General features: G+C 50.6%; 12 non-coding genes across 12 annotated transcripts; all 12 read left to right on the top strand.

The window, feature by feature from the left end:
• Positions 1-706: 706 nt before the first annotated feature.
• Positions 707-777, top strand: trnag-gcc (transfer RNA glycine (anticodon GCC)). Its single transcript has one exon. It is a non-coding gene; the product is annotated as a tRNA-Gly (tRNA).
• A 342-nt stretch (positions 778-1,119) lies between these two features.
• Positions 1,120-1,193, top strand: trnat-agu (transfer RNA threonine (anticodon AGU)). Its single transcript has one exon. It is a non-coding gene; the product is annotated as a tRNA-Thr (tRNA).
• A 2,357-nt stretch (positions 1,194-3,550) lies between these two features.
• trnam-cau (transfer RNA methionine (anticodon CAU)) lies at positions 3,551-3,622 on the top strand. Its single transcript has one exon. It is a non-coding gene; the product is annotated as a tRNA-Met (tRNA).
• A 1,535-nt stretch (positions 3,623-5,157) lies between these two features.
• Positions 5,158-5,228, top strand: trnag-gcc (transfer RNA glycine (anticodon GCC)). Its single transcript has one exon. It is a non-coding gene; the product is annotated as a tRNA-Gly (tRNA).
• A 342-nt stretch (positions 5,229-5,570) lies between these two features.
• Positions 5,571-5,644, top strand: trnat-agu (transfer RNA threonine (anticodon AGU)). Its single transcript has one exon. It is a non-coding gene; the product is annotated as a tRNA-Thr (tRNA).
• A 2,355-nt stretch (positions 5,645-7,999) lies between these two features.
• Positions 8,000-8,071, top strand: trnam-cau (transfer RNA methionine (anticodon CAU)). The gene has a single exon. It is a non-coding gene; the product is annotated as a tRNA-Met (tRNA).
• A 1,535-nt stretch (positions 8,072-9,606) lies between these two features.
• On the top strand, positions 9,607-9,677 carry trnag-gcc (transfer RNA glycine (anticodon GCC)). The gene has a single exon. It is a non-coding gene; the product is annotated as a tRNA-Gly (tRNA).
• Positions 9,678-10,019: 342 nt separating this feature from the next.
• trnat-agu (transfer RNA threonine (anticodon AGU)) lies at positions 10,020-10,093 on the top strand. The gene has a single exon. It is a non-coding gene; the product is annotated as a tRNA-Thr (tRNA).
• A 1,878-nt stretch (positions 10,094-11,971) lies between these two features.
• trnad-guc (transfer RNA aspartic acid (anticodon GUC)) lies at positions 11,972-12,043 on the top strand. Its single transcript has one exon. It is a non-coding gene; the product is annotated as a tRNA-Asp (tRNA).
• Positions 12,044-12,430: 387 nt separating this feature from the next.
• trnai-uau (transfer RNA isoleucine (anticodon UAU)) lies at positions 12,431-12,502 on the top strand. The gene has a single exon. It is a non-coding gene; the product is annotated as a tRNA-Ile (tRNA).
• A 2,817-nt stretch (positions 12,503-15,319) lies between these two features.
• trnad-guc (transfer RNA aspartic acid (anticodon GUC)) lies at positions 15,320-15,391 on the top strand. The gene has a single exon. It is a non-coding gene; the product is annotated as a tRNA-Asp (tRNA).
• Positions 15,392-15,767: 376 nt separating this feature from the next.
• Positions 15,768-15,839, top strand: trnam-cau (transfer RNA methionine (anticodon CAU)). Its single transcript has one exon. It is a non-coding gene; the product is annotated as a tRNA-Met (tRNA).
• The last annotated feature ends 1,680 nt before the right edge of the window (positions 15,840-17,519 follow it).

The following is a 17,519-nucleotide window of genomic DNA, read 5'->3' as shown; positions in this document are numbered from 1 at the left end:
CGGTCATGACCCAAAGCTCATGACCATAGGTGAGGGTGGGAACATAGATTGACCGTTAAATTGAGAGCTTTTTTAACCACGACGGTCCGTTACAGCGACCGCATTACTGCCGAGGCTGCGCCGATCCGTCTGTCGACCTCACGCTCCCACTTTCCCTCTCTACGCCTATACTGTGGGAGTCCTACACACAATTTCCCGCTGTCCAGTTCGCCCAGCACGCCAACGCTCTTCCTCCGCCAGGGATATTCCCCAGCTGCTGGCACTGCCCGCCCCAACCACACCGGCTGCGTCATCCGCTTTGGTGGGCCGACTTCAGGTGGAAGGTACGATATCCTGGGCGGGGGAAGCTTCTCCTACCACAGCATTAATTGACTCTGGGGCGGACGAGAACTTCATTGATAGCGGACTGGTCAGTTCTCTTAACATTCCTACTGTTGAGCTTGTCCCCCACAAGAATGTCTGCTCGCTAGATGAACATCACCTGGCATGCATTACGCATCAGACGTGCACCATATCCTTGGTGCTGTCGGGAAACCACCAAAAGGTCACAAATTTTTTTCTTATGCCCTCTCGCTCAGCTCTGTTAGTACTCGGCCTCCCCTGGCATCCCTTGCGTGTGTTGTGATGTTTTGTCATTCAGCGCCACTTTGCAGAGGCACATCCACTCGACAATTTAATTTGTTCTCCGACAGTGTTTCACAATGTGGCATTGGTGGTTCAGTGGTAGAATTCTCGCTTGCCAAGCGGGAGGCCCGGGTCCGATTCCCGGCCAATGCAGTATATCTCAGCTTATACCTTTCTTTAGAGCTCATGTTGAAAAAGTACAAAGGCTCTTTTCCTGCGAAAGTGCAGTATTCAGAATGACACCTGAAACGTAACAGACCGGACCACCCGAGAGTTAAGGTGGACAGCACTTTGTGAAACCTGACTGCAGTCATGCTGTTGTAGTCTCTGTCGCACAATTGCTCAGCACGTTTGGCTGTTAACTGAGAGGTTGGTGGTTCGATCCCACCCAGGGACTCTCAATTCACACATGTGTTGGACTTTGGACTCCATCCCTTGTATGAACATTTTTCCCCATTGGCGAACTGTTTTTGTGTTGGTGCCAGATGCACTGCTGGCACTGTGGCTAAGCTGGTCAAAGTGCCTGTCTAGTAAACAGGAGATCCTGGGTTCAAATCCCAGCAGTGCCTGGGTGCTTGGTCAGTGAAACTTTGGCAGCTGATTTCTGAACCATGTACTTCTTTTTGTCACTTGCCCTTCAAGAACGAATTGACGTTGCATCCACAGCTGACGTGATTGTTGTGGATCCCATTACGCCAGAAGGTGCTTGAATCCATTTTTTTAATTAAACCATTACCTGTGAGCGGTAAGTTACACCATTGCACTAAACATTGTTAGAATAGTTAGTAATGGTGTTAGTAGTGAATAACTAACAATGCTTGTGGGGATTTTTTTTTGGTTTTGGACATCTTTCAGATAAATAAGCATGCAAACTGACCCGGGAACATCATGGCTGTTCCTGACAAATGAACATAACGGGAGGGTTAAGATGACTACACTTCCAACGTTCTCAGCTATGACTGAACCTCTCGCTCCTTTTTTCCCTGAGAAACAAGGTTGGCTGTGGAATTGATTAAACATCAAGAAGTCCACATCAATTAAAAAAATAATTAAAAAGTGATATCCTGGCCGAAAAAGGTCCGGTTAGCTCAGTCGGGAGAGCATGAGACTCTTAATATCAGGGTCGTGGGTTCGAGCCCCACATCTTTTGGTGATACAGACCTGGTAGACCCAAATGAGTAGTGAGGGTGTGCTGGGAACGTCTGGCAGAGTCTCCCGTTCGTCGAGTCTTCAACTCTCACCTCTGGCAGAGCTTCACCTGCATCCCGGGGGAGGACCGGGATATTGAGTCCGAATGGGCCATATTCCGTGCCTCCATTGCTGAGGCGGCTGACCGGAGTTGCAGCTGCAAGGCCGTCGGTGCCAGTCGTGGCGGCAGGCCCCGAACCCGATGGTGGACACCAGAAGTCAGGGCCGCCGTCAAGCTGAAGAAGGAGTCCTATCCAGCATTGATGGTTTGTGGGACTCCGGAAGCAGCTGACAGGTACTGTCAGGCCAAACGGTTCGCGGCTTCGGCGGTTGTCCAGGCAAAAACTCGGGTGTGGGAGGAATTCGGTGAGGCCATGGAGCACGACTTTCGGTCGGCCTCGAAGGGGTTCTGGCAAACCGTCCGGCGCCTCCGAAAAGGGAAGCAGAGCCCAGTCCACACTGTTTACAGTGGAGACGGGGCCTCCTGACCTCGACTGGGGATTTGTTTTGGTGAAGTAGGTGCAGACACATCTATTAAAAAATGAAAATACAAAATATACAGAATGCAGTATAAATATATGTACGCAGTCTGTTTTTTGTTTGTTATTCCAAAAGTGCAGTCTGATTGTTTTTCCCAAGAGTCCAAACTGAGCGTTAATTTAACGCATATAGAGTGTCAAAGTGGCAGGGTGAGGCAGAGGTGGGGTGTGAACAGTGTCAGGGGGGGTTCCGGGCCTTGTTGATGAGGCTGACAGCAGACAGGAAGAAACTTGTTTTTGTGGCGTGAGGTTTTGGTCCTGATGGACCGCAGCCTCCTCTCAAAGAGACTGTGTCCAGGGTAAAAAAAAAAAAACTATCAAGACAGCCTCAAGGTCCAAAAGTGTTAAGGCAGTCCCATAGTGTCCCCACATCATGCCATGTGTCTATTTGCCTTGAGACATGAGTAAATTAGCTTAAATGCTAACATGCTAATGGTCATCATGTTAGCGCCAAGCAAGAGAGTCCTTTTTCAGTCGGGTCTAAAAGTGGGGGCAATGTGAAGCTGTGTCTGTGCCACCTACTATGTTGCTGTGTCCCTGGTCCAGTGTGTTCCCATCTTGGGTTGGAATGTCCCCATGCTGGTAACGGGTGGGGAATACAGTCCGTTGATGAGGATAAGCGGGATGGATTTCAGTGGTTAAAGTCTCCAGCTACCATGAAAACGGTCATGGGCCACGAACCTATTCTGAATTACCCTTTGGCCAATCGACACCACATCAACTCAGCAGCAGTCCCCGTTAATATAGTGGACAGTATCTCCGCCTGTCACGTGGAAGACCGTGGTTCGATTCCCCGATGGGGAGTTCCTCTTTTGTATGTCACAATGTCACGTTGAACCTTGAGTCGGGTTGCGGTTGCAACAACCAGTCCGGTTAAACAAACCTTTCTCATTAGAACAAAACCTCTCTTAATCTTCTTCTCACGGTGTTCAGGTGTCTTTTACAATCTGACAGTCTTTTGCTGCCAAATCATTCCAGGCGTGGATAATGAAGCTGACCAGGAAAATGCCAGCTGTGGGATTTCAACCAGAGCCTCCTGAGCGTAAGGAACCTTAATCTGGCGCCTTCGATCACTCATCCACCCAACCTAAAACGGTGCCCTGATCAGGAAAAAAAAACTGTGACCTTGTGAGGTTCACTGACAACAGAGGACACTCAAAAGGAGCCGCACAAAGCAGGGTACTTGTACAGATGTCGGCAGCAGAGTGGCGCAGCGGTAGCGTGCTGGGCCCATAACCCAGAGGTCGATGGATCGAAACCATCCTCTGCTATGGCTGTGCTCTTTACGTGTCCTTTGAAGAGCTTGCAGATGTATTGTCTTTGTTACTTAGCTGACCTGGTCCAGTAAAGAGTTCACGCTTCCTTTACTGCTGTTCTCGATGCATTTATTGCTCTTGAGTGCATTCACACGCCATTGCGGGACATTGAAGCATCGCGAAACACCGCAACTGTCCTCACTCGTCCATTGTCACTCTTATGGACTTGAAGAGTCCCAGCCAGTTTCCGTTCGTTTCGGGGAACCTCCTCCTCTTTGACGATCACCACATCTCCAACTTGCATGTTTCTTCTTGGCGTATGCCATCTTTGTCTCAGAGCAATGTTGGTCAGATACTCCTTCCACCATTTGTTCCAGAACTATTCCGACAAATATTGCAATTATCTCCATCTCATTTTAGTATACAAGTCCATCCATCCATCCATTTTCCTCCACTTATCCAGGTCCAGGTCGCGGGGGGCAGCAGTCTTAGTAGGGAAGCCAAGATTTCCCGGTCCCCGGCCACCTCCTCCAGCTCCACCGGGAGGACACCAAGGTGTTCCCAGGCCAGCTGTGAGACATAATCCCTCCAGCATGTCCTAGGTCTGCCCCGGGGGCTTTTCCCGGCTGGGTATGCCCGCAACACCTCACCAGGGAGGCGTCCGGGAGGCATCCGGACTAGATGCCCGAGCTACCTCAACTGACTCCTCTCGATGTGAAGGAGAAGCGGCTCTACTCTGAGCCCTCCCGGATGACTGAGCTCCTCACCCTATCTCTTAGGGTGAGTCCAGCTACCCTACGGAGGAAACTCATTTCAGCCGCCTGTATCCGAGATGTCATTATTTCGGTCATGACCCAAAGCTCATGACCATAGGTGAGGGTGGGAACATAGATCGACCGGTAAATTGGGAGCTTTTTTAACCACGACGGTCCGTTACAGCGACCGCATTACTGCCGAGGCTGCGCCGATCCGTCTGTCGACCTCACGCTCCCACTTTCCCTCTCTACGCCTGTACTGTGGGAGTCCTACACACAATTTCCCGCTGTCCAGTTCGCCCAGCACGCCAACGCTCTTCCTCCGCCAGGGATATTCCCCAGCTGCTGGCACTGCCCGCTCCAACCACACCGGCTGCGTCATCCGCTTTGGTGGGCCGACTTCAGGTGGAAGGTACGATACCCTGGGCGGGGGAAGCTTCTCCTACCACAGCATTAATTGACTCTGGGGTGGACGAGAACTTCATTGATAGCGGACTGGTCAGTTCTCTTAACATTCCTACTGTTGAGCTTGTCCCCCACAAGAATGTCTGCTCGCTAGATGAACATCACCTGGCATGCATTACGCATCAGACGTGCACCATATCCTTGGTGCTGTCGGGAAACCACCAAAAGGTCACTAATTTTTTTCGTATGCCCTCTCGCTCAGCTCTGTTAGTACTCGGCCTCCCCTGGCATCCCTTGCGTGTGTTGTGATGTTTTGTCATTCAGCGCCACTTTGCAGAGGCACATCCACTCGACAATTTAATTTGTTCTCCGACAGTGTTTCACAATGTGGCATTGGTGGTTCAGTGGTAGAATTCTCGCTTGCCAAGCGGGAGGCCCGGGTCCGATTCCCGGCCAATGCAGTATATCTCAGCTTATACCTTTCTTTAGAGCTCATGTTGAAAAAGTACAAAGGCTCTTTTCCTGCGAAAGTGCAGTATTCAGAATGACACCTGAAACGTAACAGACCGGACCACCCGAGAGTTAAGGTGGACAGCACTTTGTGAAACCTGACTGCAGTCATGCTGTTGTAGTCTCTGTCGCACAATTGCTCAGCACGTTTGGCTGTTAACTGAGAGGTTGGTGGTTCGATCCCACCCAGGGACTCTCAATTCACACATGTGTTGGACTTTGGACTCCCTCGCTTGTATGTACATTTTTCCCCATTGGCGAACTGTTTTTGTGTTGGTGCCAGCTGCACTGCTGGCACTGTGGCTAAGCTGGTCAAAGTGCCTGTCTAGTAAACAGGAGATCCTGGGTTCAAATCCCAGCAGTGCCTGGGTGCTTGGTCAGTGAAACTTTGGCAGGTGATTTCTGAACCATGTACTTCTTTTTGTCACTTGCCCTTCAAGAACGAATTGACGTTGCATCCACAGCTGACGTGATTGTTGTGGATCCCATTACGCCAGAAGGTGCTTGAATCCATTTTTTTAATTAAACCATTACCTGTGAGCGGTAAGTTACACCATTGCACTAAACATTGTTAGAATAGTTAGTAATGGAGTTAGTAGTGAATAACTAACAATGCTTGTGGGGATTTTTTTTTGGTTTTGGACATCTTTCAGATAAATAAGCATGCAAACTGACCCGGGAACATCATGGCTGTTCCTGACAAATGAACATAACGGGAGGGTTAAGATGACTACACTTCCAAAATTCTCAGCTATGACTGAACCTCTCGCTCCTTTTTTCCCTGAGAAACTAGGTTGGCTGTGGAATTGATTAAACATCAAGAAGTCCACATCAATTAAAAAAATAATTAAAAAGTGATATCCTGGCCGAAAAAGGTCCGGTTAGCTCAGTCGGGAGAGCATGAGACTCTTAATATCAGGGTCGTGGGTTCGAGCCCCACATCTTTTGGTGATACAGACCTGGTAGACCCAAATGAGTAGTGAGGGTGTGCTGGGAACGTCTGGCAGAGTCTCCCGTTCGTCGAGTCTTCAACTCTCACCTCTGGCAGAGCTTCACCTGCATCCCGGGGGAGGACCGGGATATTGAGTCCGAATGGGCCATATTCCGTGCCTCCATTGCTGAGGCGGCTGACCGGAGTTGCAGCTGCAAGGCCGTCGGTGCCAGTCGTGGCGGCAGGCCCCGAACCCGATGGTGGACACCAGAAGTCAGGGCCGCCGTCAAGCTGAAGAAGGAGTCCTATCCAGCATTGATGGCTTGTGGGACTCCGGAAGCAGCTGACAGGTACTGTCAGGCCAAACGGTTCGCGGCTTCGGCGGTTGTCCAGGCAAAAACTCGGGTGTGGGAGGAATTCGGTGAGGCCATGGAGCACGACTTTCGGTCGGCCTCGAAGGGGTTCTTGCAAACCGTCCGGCGCCTCCGAAAAGGGAAGCATAGCCCAGTCCACACTGTTTACAGTGGAGACGGGGCCTCCTGACCTCGACTGGGGATTTGTTTTGGTGAAGTAGGTGCAGACACATCTATTAAAAAATGAAAATACAAAATATACAGAATGCAGTATAAATATATGTACGCAGTCTGTTTTTTGTTTGTTATTCCGAAAGTGCAGTCTGATTGTTTTTCCTAAGAGTCCAAACTGAGCGTTAATTTAACGCATATAGAGTGTCAAAGTGGCAGGGTGAGGCAGAGGTGGGGTGTGAACAGTGTCAGGGGGGGTTCCGGGCCTTGTTGATGAGGCTGACAGCAGACAGGAAGAAACTTGTTTTTGTGGCGTGAGGTTTTGGTCCTGATGGACCGCAGCCTCCTCTCAAAGAGACTGTGTCCAGGGTAAAAAAAAAAACTATCAAGACAGCCTCAAGGTCCAAAAGTGTTAAGGCAGTCCCATAGTGTCCCCACATCATGCCATGTGTCTATTTGCCTTGAGACATGAGTAAATTAGCTTAAATGCTAACATGCTAATGGTCATCATGTTAGCGCCAAGCAAGAGAGTCCTTTTTCAGTCGGGTCTAAAAGTGGGGGCAATGTGAAGCTATGTCTGTGCCACCTACTATGTTGCTGTGTCCCTGGTCCAGTGTGTTCCCATCTTGGGTTGGAATGTCCCCATGCTGGTAACGGGTGGGGAATACAGTCCGTTGATGAGGATAAGCGGGATGGATTTCAGTGGTTAAAGTCTCCAGCTACCATGAAAACGGTCATGAGCCACGAGCCTATTCTGAATTACCCTTTGGCCAATCGACACCACATCAACTCAGCAGCAGACCCCGTTAGTATAGTGGACAGTATCTCCGCCTGTCACGTGGAAGACCGTGGTTCGATTCCCCGACGGGGAGTTCCTCTTTTGTATGTCACAATGTCACGTTGAACCTTGAGTCGGGTTGCGGTTGCAACAACCAGTCCGGTTAAACAAACCTTTCTCATTAGAACAAAACCTCTCTTAATCTTCTTCTCACGGTGTTCAGGTGTCTTTTACAATCTGACAGTCTTTTGCTGCCAAATCATTCCAGGCGTGGATAATGAAGCTGACCAGGAAAATGCCAGCTGTGGGATTTCAACCAGAGCCTCCTGAGCGTAAGGAACCTTAATCTGGCGCCTTCGATCACTCATCCACCCAACCTAAAACGGTGCCCTGATCAGGAAAAAAAAACTGTGACCTTGTGAGGTTCACTGACAACAGAGGACACTCAAAAGGAGCCGCACAAAGCAGGGTACTTGTACAGATGTCGGCAGCAGAGTGGCGCAGCGGTAGCGTGCTGGGCCCATAACCCAGAGGTCGATGGATCGAAACCATCCTCTGCTATGGCTGTGCTCTTTACGTGTCCTTTGAAGAGCTTGCAGATGTATTGTCTTTGTTACTTAGCTGACCTGGTCCAGTAAAGAGTTCACGCTTCCTTTACTGCTGTTCTCGATGCATTTATTGCTCTTGAGTGCATTCACACGCCATTGCGGGACATTGAAGCATCGCGAAACACCGCAACTGTCCTCACTCGCCCATTGTCACTCTTATGAACTTGAAGAATCCCAGCCAGTTTCCGTTCGTTTCGGGGAACCTCCTCCTCTTTGACGATCACCACATCTCCAACTTGCATGTTTCTTCTTGGCGTATGCCATCTTTGTCTCAGAGCAATGTTGGTCAGATACTCCTTCCACCATTTGTTCCAGAACTATTCCGACAAATATTGCAATTATCTCCATCTCATTTTAGTATACAAGTCCATCCATCCATCCATTTTCCTCCACTTATCCAGGTCCAGGTCGCGGGGGGCAGCAGTCTTAGTAGGGAAGCCAAGATTTTCCGGTCCCCGGCCACCTCCTCCAGCTCCACCGGGAGGACACCAAGGTGTTCCCAGGCCAGCTGTGAGACATAATCCCTCCAGCGTGTCCTAGGTCTGCCCCGGGGCCTTTTCCCGGCTGGGTATGCCCGCAACACCTCACCAGGGAGGCGTCCGGGAGGCATCCGGACTAGATGCCCGAGCTACCTCAACTGACTCCTCTCGATGTGAAGGAGAAGCGGCTCTACTCTGAGCCCTCCCGGATGACTGAGCTCCTCACCCTATCTCTTAGGGTGAGTCCAGCTACCCTACGGAGGAAACTCATTTCAGCCGCCTGTATCCGAGATGTCATTATTTCGGTCATGACCCAAAGCTCATGACCATAGGTGAGGGTGGGAACATAGATCGACCGGTAAATTGAGAGCTTTTTCAACCACGACGGTCCGTTACAGCGACCGCATTACTGCCGAGGCTGCGCCGATCCGTCTGTCGACCTCACGCTCCCACTTTCCCTCTCTACGCCTGTACTGTGGGAGTCCTACACACAATTTCCCGCTGTCCAGTTCGCCCAGCACGCCAACGCTCTTCCTCCGCCAGGGATATTCCCCAGCTGCTGGCACTGCCCGCTCCAACCACACCGGCTGCGTCATCCGCTTTGGTGGGCCGACTTCAGGTGGAAGGTACGATATCCTGGGCGGGGGAAGCTTCTCCTACCACAGCATTAATTGACTCTGGGGCGGACGAGAACTTCATTGATAGTGGACTGGTCAGTTCTCTTAACATTCCTACTGTTGAGCTTGTCCCCCACAAGAATGTCTGCTCGCTAGATGAACATAACCTGGCATGCATTACGCATCAGACGTGCACCATATCCTTGGTGCTGTCGGGAAACCACCAAAAGGTCACTAATTTTTTTCTTATGCCCTCTCGCTCAGCTCTGTTAGTACTCGGCCTCCCCTGGCATCCCTTGCGTGTGTTGTGATGTTTTGTCATTCAGCGCCACTTTGCAGAGGCACATCCACTCGACAATTTAATTTGTTCTCCGACAGTGTTTCACAATGTGGCATTGGTGGTTCAGTGGTAGAATTCTCGCTTGCCAAGCGGGAGGCCCGGGTCCGATTCCCGGCCAATGCAGTATATCTCAGCTTATACCTTTCTTTAGAGCTCATGTTGAAAAAGTACAAAGGCTCTTTTCCTGCGAAAGTGCAGTATTCAGAATGACACCTGAAACGTAACAGACCGGACCACCCGAGAGTTAAGGTGGACAGCACTTTGTGAAACCTGACTGCAGTCATGCTGTTGTAGTCTCTGTCGCACAATTGCTCAGCACGTTTGGCTGTTAACTGAGAGGTTGGTGGTTCGATCCCACCCAGGGACTCTCAATTCACACATGTGTTGGACTTTGGACTCCCTCCCTTGTATGAACATTTTTCCCCATTGGCGAACTGTTTTTGTGTTGGTGCCAGATGCACTGCTGGCACTGTGGCTAAGCTGGTCAAAGTGCCTGTCTAGTAAACAGGAGATCCTGGGTTCAAATCCCAGCAGTGCCTGGGTACTTTGGCAGCTGATTTCTGAACCATGTACTTCTTTTTGTCACTTGCCCTTCAAGAACGAATTGACGTTGCATCCACAGCTGACGTGATTGTTGTGGATCCCATTACGCCAGAAGGTGCTTGAATCCATTTTTTAAATTAAACCATTACCTGTGAGCGGTAAGTTACACCATTGCACTAAACATTGTTAGAATAGTTAGTAATGGAGTTAGTAGTGAATAACTAACAATGCTTGTGGGGATTTTTTTTTGGTTTTGGACATCTTTCAGATAAATAAGCATGCAAACTGACCCGGGAACATCATGGCTGTTCCTGACAAATGAACATAACGGGAGGGTTAAGATGACTACACTTCCAAAGTTCTCAGCTATGACTGAACCTCTCGCTCCTTTTTTCCCTGAGAAACTAGGTTGGCTGTGGAATTGATTAAACATCAAGAAGTCCACATCAATTAAAAAAATAATTAAAAAGTGATATCCTGGCCGAAAAAGGTCCGGTTAGCTCAGTCGGGAGAGCATGAGACTCTTAATATCAGGGTCGTGGGTTCGAGCCCCACATCTTTTGGTGATACAGACCTGGTAGACCCAAATGAGTAGTGAGGGTGTGCTGGGAACGTCTGGCAGAGTCTCCCGTTCGTCGAGTCTTCAACTCTCACCTCTGGCAGAGCTTCACCTGCATCCCGGGGGAGGACCGGGATATTGAGTCCGAATGGGCCATATTCCGTGCCTCCATTGCTGAGGCGGCTGACCGGAGTTGCAGCTGCAAGGCCGTCGGTGCCAGTCGTGGCGGCAGGCCCCGAACCCGATGGTGGACACCAGAAGTCAGGGCCGCCGTCAAGCTGAAGAAGGAGTCCTATCCAGCATTGATGGCTTGTGGGACTCCGGAAGCAGCTGACAGGTACTGTCAGGCCAAACGGTTCGCGGCTTCGGCGGTTGTCCAGGCAAAAACTCGGGTGTGGGAGGAATTCGGTGAGGCCATGGAGCACGACTTTCGGTCGGCCTCGAAGGGGTTCTGGCAAACCGTCCGGCGCCTCCGAAAAGGGAAGCAGAGCCCAGTCCACACTGTTTACAGTGGAGACGGGGCCTGCTGACCTCGACTGGGGATTTGTTTTGGTGAAGTAGGTGCAGACACATCTATTAAAAAATGAAAATACAAAATATACAGAATGCAGTATAAATATATGTACGCAGTCTGTTTTTTGTTTGTTATTCCGAAAGTGCAGTCTGATTGTTTTTCCTAAGAGTCCAAACTGAGCGTTAATTTAACGCATATAGAGTGTCAAAGTGGCAGGGTGAGGCAGAGGTGGGGTGTGAACAGTGTCAGGGGGGGTTCCGGGCCTTGTTGATGAGGCTGACAGCAGACAGGAAGAAACTTGTTTTTGTGGCGTGAGGTTTTGGTCCTGATGGACCGCAGCCTCCTCTCAAAGAGACTGTGTCCGGGGTAAAAAAAAAAAAAAACTATCAAGACAGCCTCAAGGTCCAAAAGTGTTAAGGCAGTCCCATAGTGTCCCCACATCATGCCATGTGTCTATTTGCCTTGAGACATGAGTAAATTAGCTTAAATGCTAACATGCTAATGGTCATCATGTTAGCGCCAAGCAAGAGAGTCCTTTTTCAGTCGGGTCTAAAAGTGGGGGCAATGTGAAGCTGTGTCTGTGCCACCTACTATGTTGCTGTGTCCCCGGTCCAGTGTGTTCCCATCTTGGGTTGGAATGTCCCCATGCTGGTAACGGGTGGGGAATACAGTCCGTTGATGAGGATAAGTGGGATGGATTTCAGTGGTTAAAGTCTCCAGCTACCATGAAAACGGTCATGGGCCATGAGCCTATTCTGAATTACCCTTTGGCCAATCGACACCACATCAACTCAGCAGCAGTCCTCGTTAGTATAGTGGACAGGATCTCCGCCTGTCATGTGGAAGACCGGGGTTCGATTCCCCGACGGGGAGTTCCTCTTTTGTATGTCACGTTGAACCTTGAGTCGGGTTGCGGTTGCAACAACCAGTCCGGTTAAACAAACCTTTCTCATTAGAACAAAACCTCTCTTAATCTTCTTCTCACGGTGTTCAGGTGTCTTTTACAATCTGACAGTCTTTTGCTGCCAAATCATTCCAGGCGTGGATAATGAAGCTGACCAGGAAAATGACAGCTGTGGGATTTCAACCAGAGCCTCCTGAGCGTAAGGAACCTTAATCTGGCGCCTTCGATCACTCATCCACCCAACCTAAAACGGTGCCCTGATCAGGAAAAAAAAACTGTGACCTTGTGAGGTTCACTGACAACAGAGGACACTCAAAAGGAGCCGCACAAAGCAGGGTACTTGTACAGATGTCGGCAGCAGAGTGGCGCAGCGGTAGCGTGCTGGGCCTATAACCCAGAGGTCGATGGATCGAAACCATCCTCTGCTATGGCTGTGCTCTTTACGTGTCCTTTGAAGAGCTTGCAGATGTATTGTCTTTGTTACTTAGCTGACCTGGTCCAGTAAAGAGTTCACGCTTCCTTTACTGCTGTTCTCGATGCATTTATTGCTCTTGAGTGCATTCACACGCCATTGCGGGACATTGAAGCATCGCGAAACACCGCAACTGTCCTCACTCGTCCATTGTCACTCTTATGGACTTGAAGAATCCCAGCCAGTTTCCGTTCGTTTCGGGGAACCTCCTCCTCTTTGACGATCACCACATCTCCAACTTGCATGTTTCTTCTTGGCGTATGCCATCTTTGTCTCAGAGCAATGTTGGTCAGATACTCCTTCCACCATTTGTTCCAGAACTATTCCGACAAATATTGCAATTATCTCCATCTCATTTTAGTATACAAGTCCATCCATCCATCCATTTTCCTCCACTTATCCAGGTCCAGGTCGCGGGGGGCAGCAGTCTTAGTAGGGAAGCCAAGATTTCCCGGTCCCCGGCCACCTCCTCCAGCTCCACCGGGAGGACACCAAGGTGTTCCCAGGCCAGCTGTGAGACATAATCCCTCCAGCGTGTCCTAGGTCTGCCCCGGGGCCTTTTCCCGGCTGGGTATGCCCGGAACACCTCACCAGGGAGGCGTCCGGGAGGCATCCGGACTAGATGCCCGAGCTACCTCAACTGACTCCTCTCGATGTGAAGGAGAAGCGGCTCTACTCTGAGCCCTCCCGGATGACTGAGCTCCTCACCCTATCTCTTAGGGTGAGTCCAGCTACCTTACGGAGGAAACTCATTTCAGCCGCCTGTATCCGAGATGTCATTCTTTCGGTCATGACCCAAAGCTCATGACCATAGGTGAGGGTGGGAACATAGATCGACCGGTAAATTGAGAGCTTTTTTAACCACGACGGTCCGTTACAGCGACCGCATTACTGCCGAGGCTGCGCCGATCCGTCTGTCGACCTCACGCTCCCACTTTCCCTCTCGACGCCTGTACTGTGGGAGTCCTACACACAATTTCCCGCTGTCCAGTTCGCCCAGCACGCCAACGCTATTCCTCCACCAGGGATATTCCCCAGCTGCTGGCACTGCCCGCTCCAACCACACCGGCTGCGTCATCCGCTTTGGTGGGCCGACTTCAGGTGGAAGGTACGATATCCTGGGCGGGGGAAGCTTCTCCTACCACAGCATTAATTGACTCTGGGGCGGACGAGAACTTCATTGATAGCGGACTGGTCAGTTCTCTTAACATTCCTACTGTTGAGCTTGTCCCCACAAGAATGTCTGCTCGCTAGATGAACATCACCTGGCATGCATTACGCATCACAATTTTTTCCCTGAGAAACTAGGTTGGCTGTGGAATTGATTAAACATCAAGAAGTCCACATCAATTAAAAAAATAATTAAAAAGTGATATCCTGGCCGAAAAAGGTCCGGTTAGCTCAGTCGGGAGAGCATGAGACTCTTAATATCAGGGTCGTGGGTTCGAGCCCCACATCTTTTGGTGATACAGACCTGGTAGACCCAAATGAGTAGTGAGGGTGTGCTGGGAACGTCTGGCAGAGTCTCCCGTTCGTCGAGTCTTCAACTCTCACCTCTGGCAGAGCTTCACCTGCATCCCGGGGGAGGACCGGGATATTGAGTCCGAATGGGCCATATTCCGTGCCTCCATTGCTGAGGCGGCTGACCGGAGTTGCAGCTGCAAGGCCGTCGGTGCCAGTCGTGGCTGCAGGCCCCGAACCCGATGGTGGACACCAGAAGTCAGGGCCGCCGTCAAGCTGAAGAAGGAGTCCTATCCAGCATTGATGGCTTGTGGGACTCCGGAAGCAGCTGACAGGTACTGTCAGGCCAAACGGTTCGCGGCTTCGGCGGTTGTCCAGGCAAAAACTCGGGTGTGGGAGGAATTCGGTGAGGCCATGGAGCACGACTTTCGGTCGGCCTCGAAGGGGTTCTGGCAAACCGTCCGGCGCCTCCGAAAAGGGAAGCAGAGCCCAGTCCACACTGTTTACAGTGGAGACGGGGCCTGCTGACCTCGACTGGGGATTTGTTTTGGTGAAGTAGGTGCAGACACATCTATTAAAAAATGAAAATACAAAATATACAGAATGCAGTATAAATACGTATATGTACGCAGTCTGTTTTTTGTTTGTTATTCCGAAAGTGCAGTCTGATTGTTTTTCCTAAGAGTCCAAACTGAGCGTTAATTTAACGCATATAGAGTGTCAAAGTGGCAGGGTGAGGCAGAGGTGGGGTGTGAACAGTGTCAGGGGGGGTTCCGGGCCTTGTTGATGAGGCTGACAGCAGACAGGAAGAAACTTGTTTTTGTGGCGTGAGGTTTTGGTCCTGATGGACCGCAGACTCCTCTCAAAGAGACTGTGTCCGGGGTAAAAAAAAAAACTATCAAGACAGCCTCAAGGTCCAAAAGTGTTAAGGCAGTCCCATAGTGTCCCCACATCATGCCATGTGTCTATTTGCCTTGAGACATGAGTAAATTAGCTTAAATGCTAACATGCTAATGGTCATCATGTTAGCGCCAAGCAAGAGAGTCCTTTTTCAGTCGGGTCTAAAAGTGGGGGCAATGTGAAGCTGTGTCTGTGCCACCTACTATGTTGCTGTGTCCCCGGTCCAGTGTGTTCCCATCTTGGGTTGGAATGTCCCCATGCTGGTAACGGGTGGGGAATACAGTCCGTTGATGAGGATAAGCGGGATGGATTTCAGTGGTTAAAGTCTCCAGCTACCATGAAAACGGTCATGGGCACGAGCCTATTCTGAATTACCCTTTGGCCAATCGACACCACATCAACTCAGCAGCAGTCCTTGTTAGTATAGTGGACAGTATCTCCGCCTGTCACGTGGAAGACCGGGGTTCGATTCCCCGACGGGGAGTTCCTCTTTTGTATGTCACAATGTCACGTTGAACCTTGAGTCGGGTTGCGGTTGCAACAACCAGTCCGGTTAAACAAAACCTCTCTTAATCTTCTTCTCACGGTGTTCAGGTGTCTTTTACAATCTGACAGTCTTTTGCTGCCAAATCATTCCAGGCGTGGATAATGAAGCTGACCAGGAAAATGACAGCTGTGGGATTTCAACCAGAGCCTCCTGAGCGTAAGGAACCTTAATCTGGCGCCTTCGATCACTCATCCACCCAACCTAAAACGGTGCCCTGATCAGGAAAAAAAAACTGTGACCTTGTGAGGTTCACTGACAACAGAGGACACTCAAAAGGAGCCGCTCAAAGCAGGGTACTTGTACAGATGTCGGCAGCAGAGTGGCGCAGCGGTAGCGTGCTGGGCCCATAACCCAGAGGTCGATGGATCGAAACCATCCTCTGCTATGGCTGTGCTCTTCACGTGTCCTTTGAAGAGCTTGCAGATGTTACTTAGCTGACCTGGTCCAGTAAAGAGTTCATGCTTCCTTTACTGCTGTTCTCGATGCATTTATTGCTCTTGAGTGCATTCACACGCCATTGCGGGACATTGAAGCATCGCGAAACACCGCAACTGTCCTCACTCGTCCATTGTCACTCTTATGGACTTGAAGAATCCCAGCCAGTTTCCGTTCGTTTCGGGGAACCTCCTCCTCTTTGACGATCACCACATCTCCAACTTGCATGTTTCTTCTTGGCGTATGCCATCTTTGTCTGAGAGCAATGTTGGTCAGATACTCCTTCCACCATTTGTTCCAGAACTATTCCGACAAATATTGCAATTATCTCCATCTCATTTTAGTATACAAGTCCATCCATCCATCCATTTTCCTCCACTTATCCAGGTCCAGGTCGCGGGGGGCAGCAGTCTTAGTAGGGAAGCCAAGATTTCCCGGTCCCCGGCCACCTCCTCCAGCTCCACCGGGAGGACACCAAGGTGTTCCCAGGCCAGCTGTGAGACATAATCCCTCCAGCGTGTCCTAGGTCTGCCCCGGGGCCTTTTCCCGGCTGGGTATGCCCGGAACACCTCACCAGGGAGGCGTCCGGGAGGCATCCGGACTAGATGCCCGAGCTACCTCAACTGACTCCTCTCGATGTGAAGGAGAAGCGGCTCTACTCTGAGCCCTCCCGGATGACTGAGCTCCTCACCCTATCTCTTAGGGTGAGTCCAGCTACCTTACGGAGGAAACTCATTTCAGCCGCCTGTATCCGAGATGTCATTCTTTCGGTCATGACCCAAAGCTCATGACCATAGGTGAGGGTGGGAACATAGATCGACCGGTAAATTGAGAGCTTTTTTAACCACGACGGTCCGTTACAGCGACCGCATTACTGCCGAGGCTGCGCCGATCCGTCTGTCGACCTCACGCTCCCACTTTCCCTCTCGACGCCTGTACTGTGGGAGTCCTACACACAATTTCCCGCTGTCCAGTTCGCCCAGCACGCCAACGCTATTCCTCCACCAGGGATATTCCCCAGCTGCTGGCACTGCCCGCTCCAACCACACCGGCTGCGTCATCCGCTTTGGTGGGCCGACTTCAGGTGGAAGGTACGATATCCTGGGCGGGGGAAGCTTCTCCTACCACAGCATTAATTGACTCTGGGGCGGACGAGAACTTCATTGATAGCGGACTGGTCAGTTCTCTTAACATTCCTACTGTTGAGCTTGTCCCCACAAGAATGTCTGCTCGCTAGATGAACATCACCTGGCATGCATTACGCATCACAATTTTTTCCCTGAGAAACTAGGTTGGCTGTGGAATTGATTAAACATCAAGAAGTCCACATCAATTAAAAAAATAATTAAAAAGTGATATCCTGGCCGAAAAAGGTCCGGTTAGCTCAGTCGGGAGAGCATGAGACTCTTAATATCAGGGTCGTGGGTTCGAGCCCCACATCTTTTGGTGATACAGACCTGGTAGACCCAAATGAGTAGTGAGGGTGTGCTGGGAACGTCTGGCAGAGTCTCCCGTTCGTCGAGTCTTCAACTCTCACCTCTGGCAGAGCTTCACCTGCATCCCGGGGGAGGACCGGGATATTGAGTCCGAATGGGCCATATTCCGTGCCTCCATTGCTGAGGCGGCTGAC

This window comes from Doryrhamphus excisus, linkage group LG6, assembly GCF_037039965.1.
Source record: "Doryrhamphus excisus strain RoL-2023G ecotype Guam linkage group LG6, RoL_Dexc_Guam_v1.1, whole genome shotgun sequence".
In the NCBI taxonomy this organism is placed as follows: Eukaryota; Metazoa; Chordata; class Actinopteri; order Syngnathiformes; family Syngnathidae; genus Doryrhamphus; species Doryrhamphus excisus.
The sequence above is the reverse complement of the archived record's forward strand: the minus strand, read 5'-3'. Positions and strand labels throughout refer to the sequence as shown.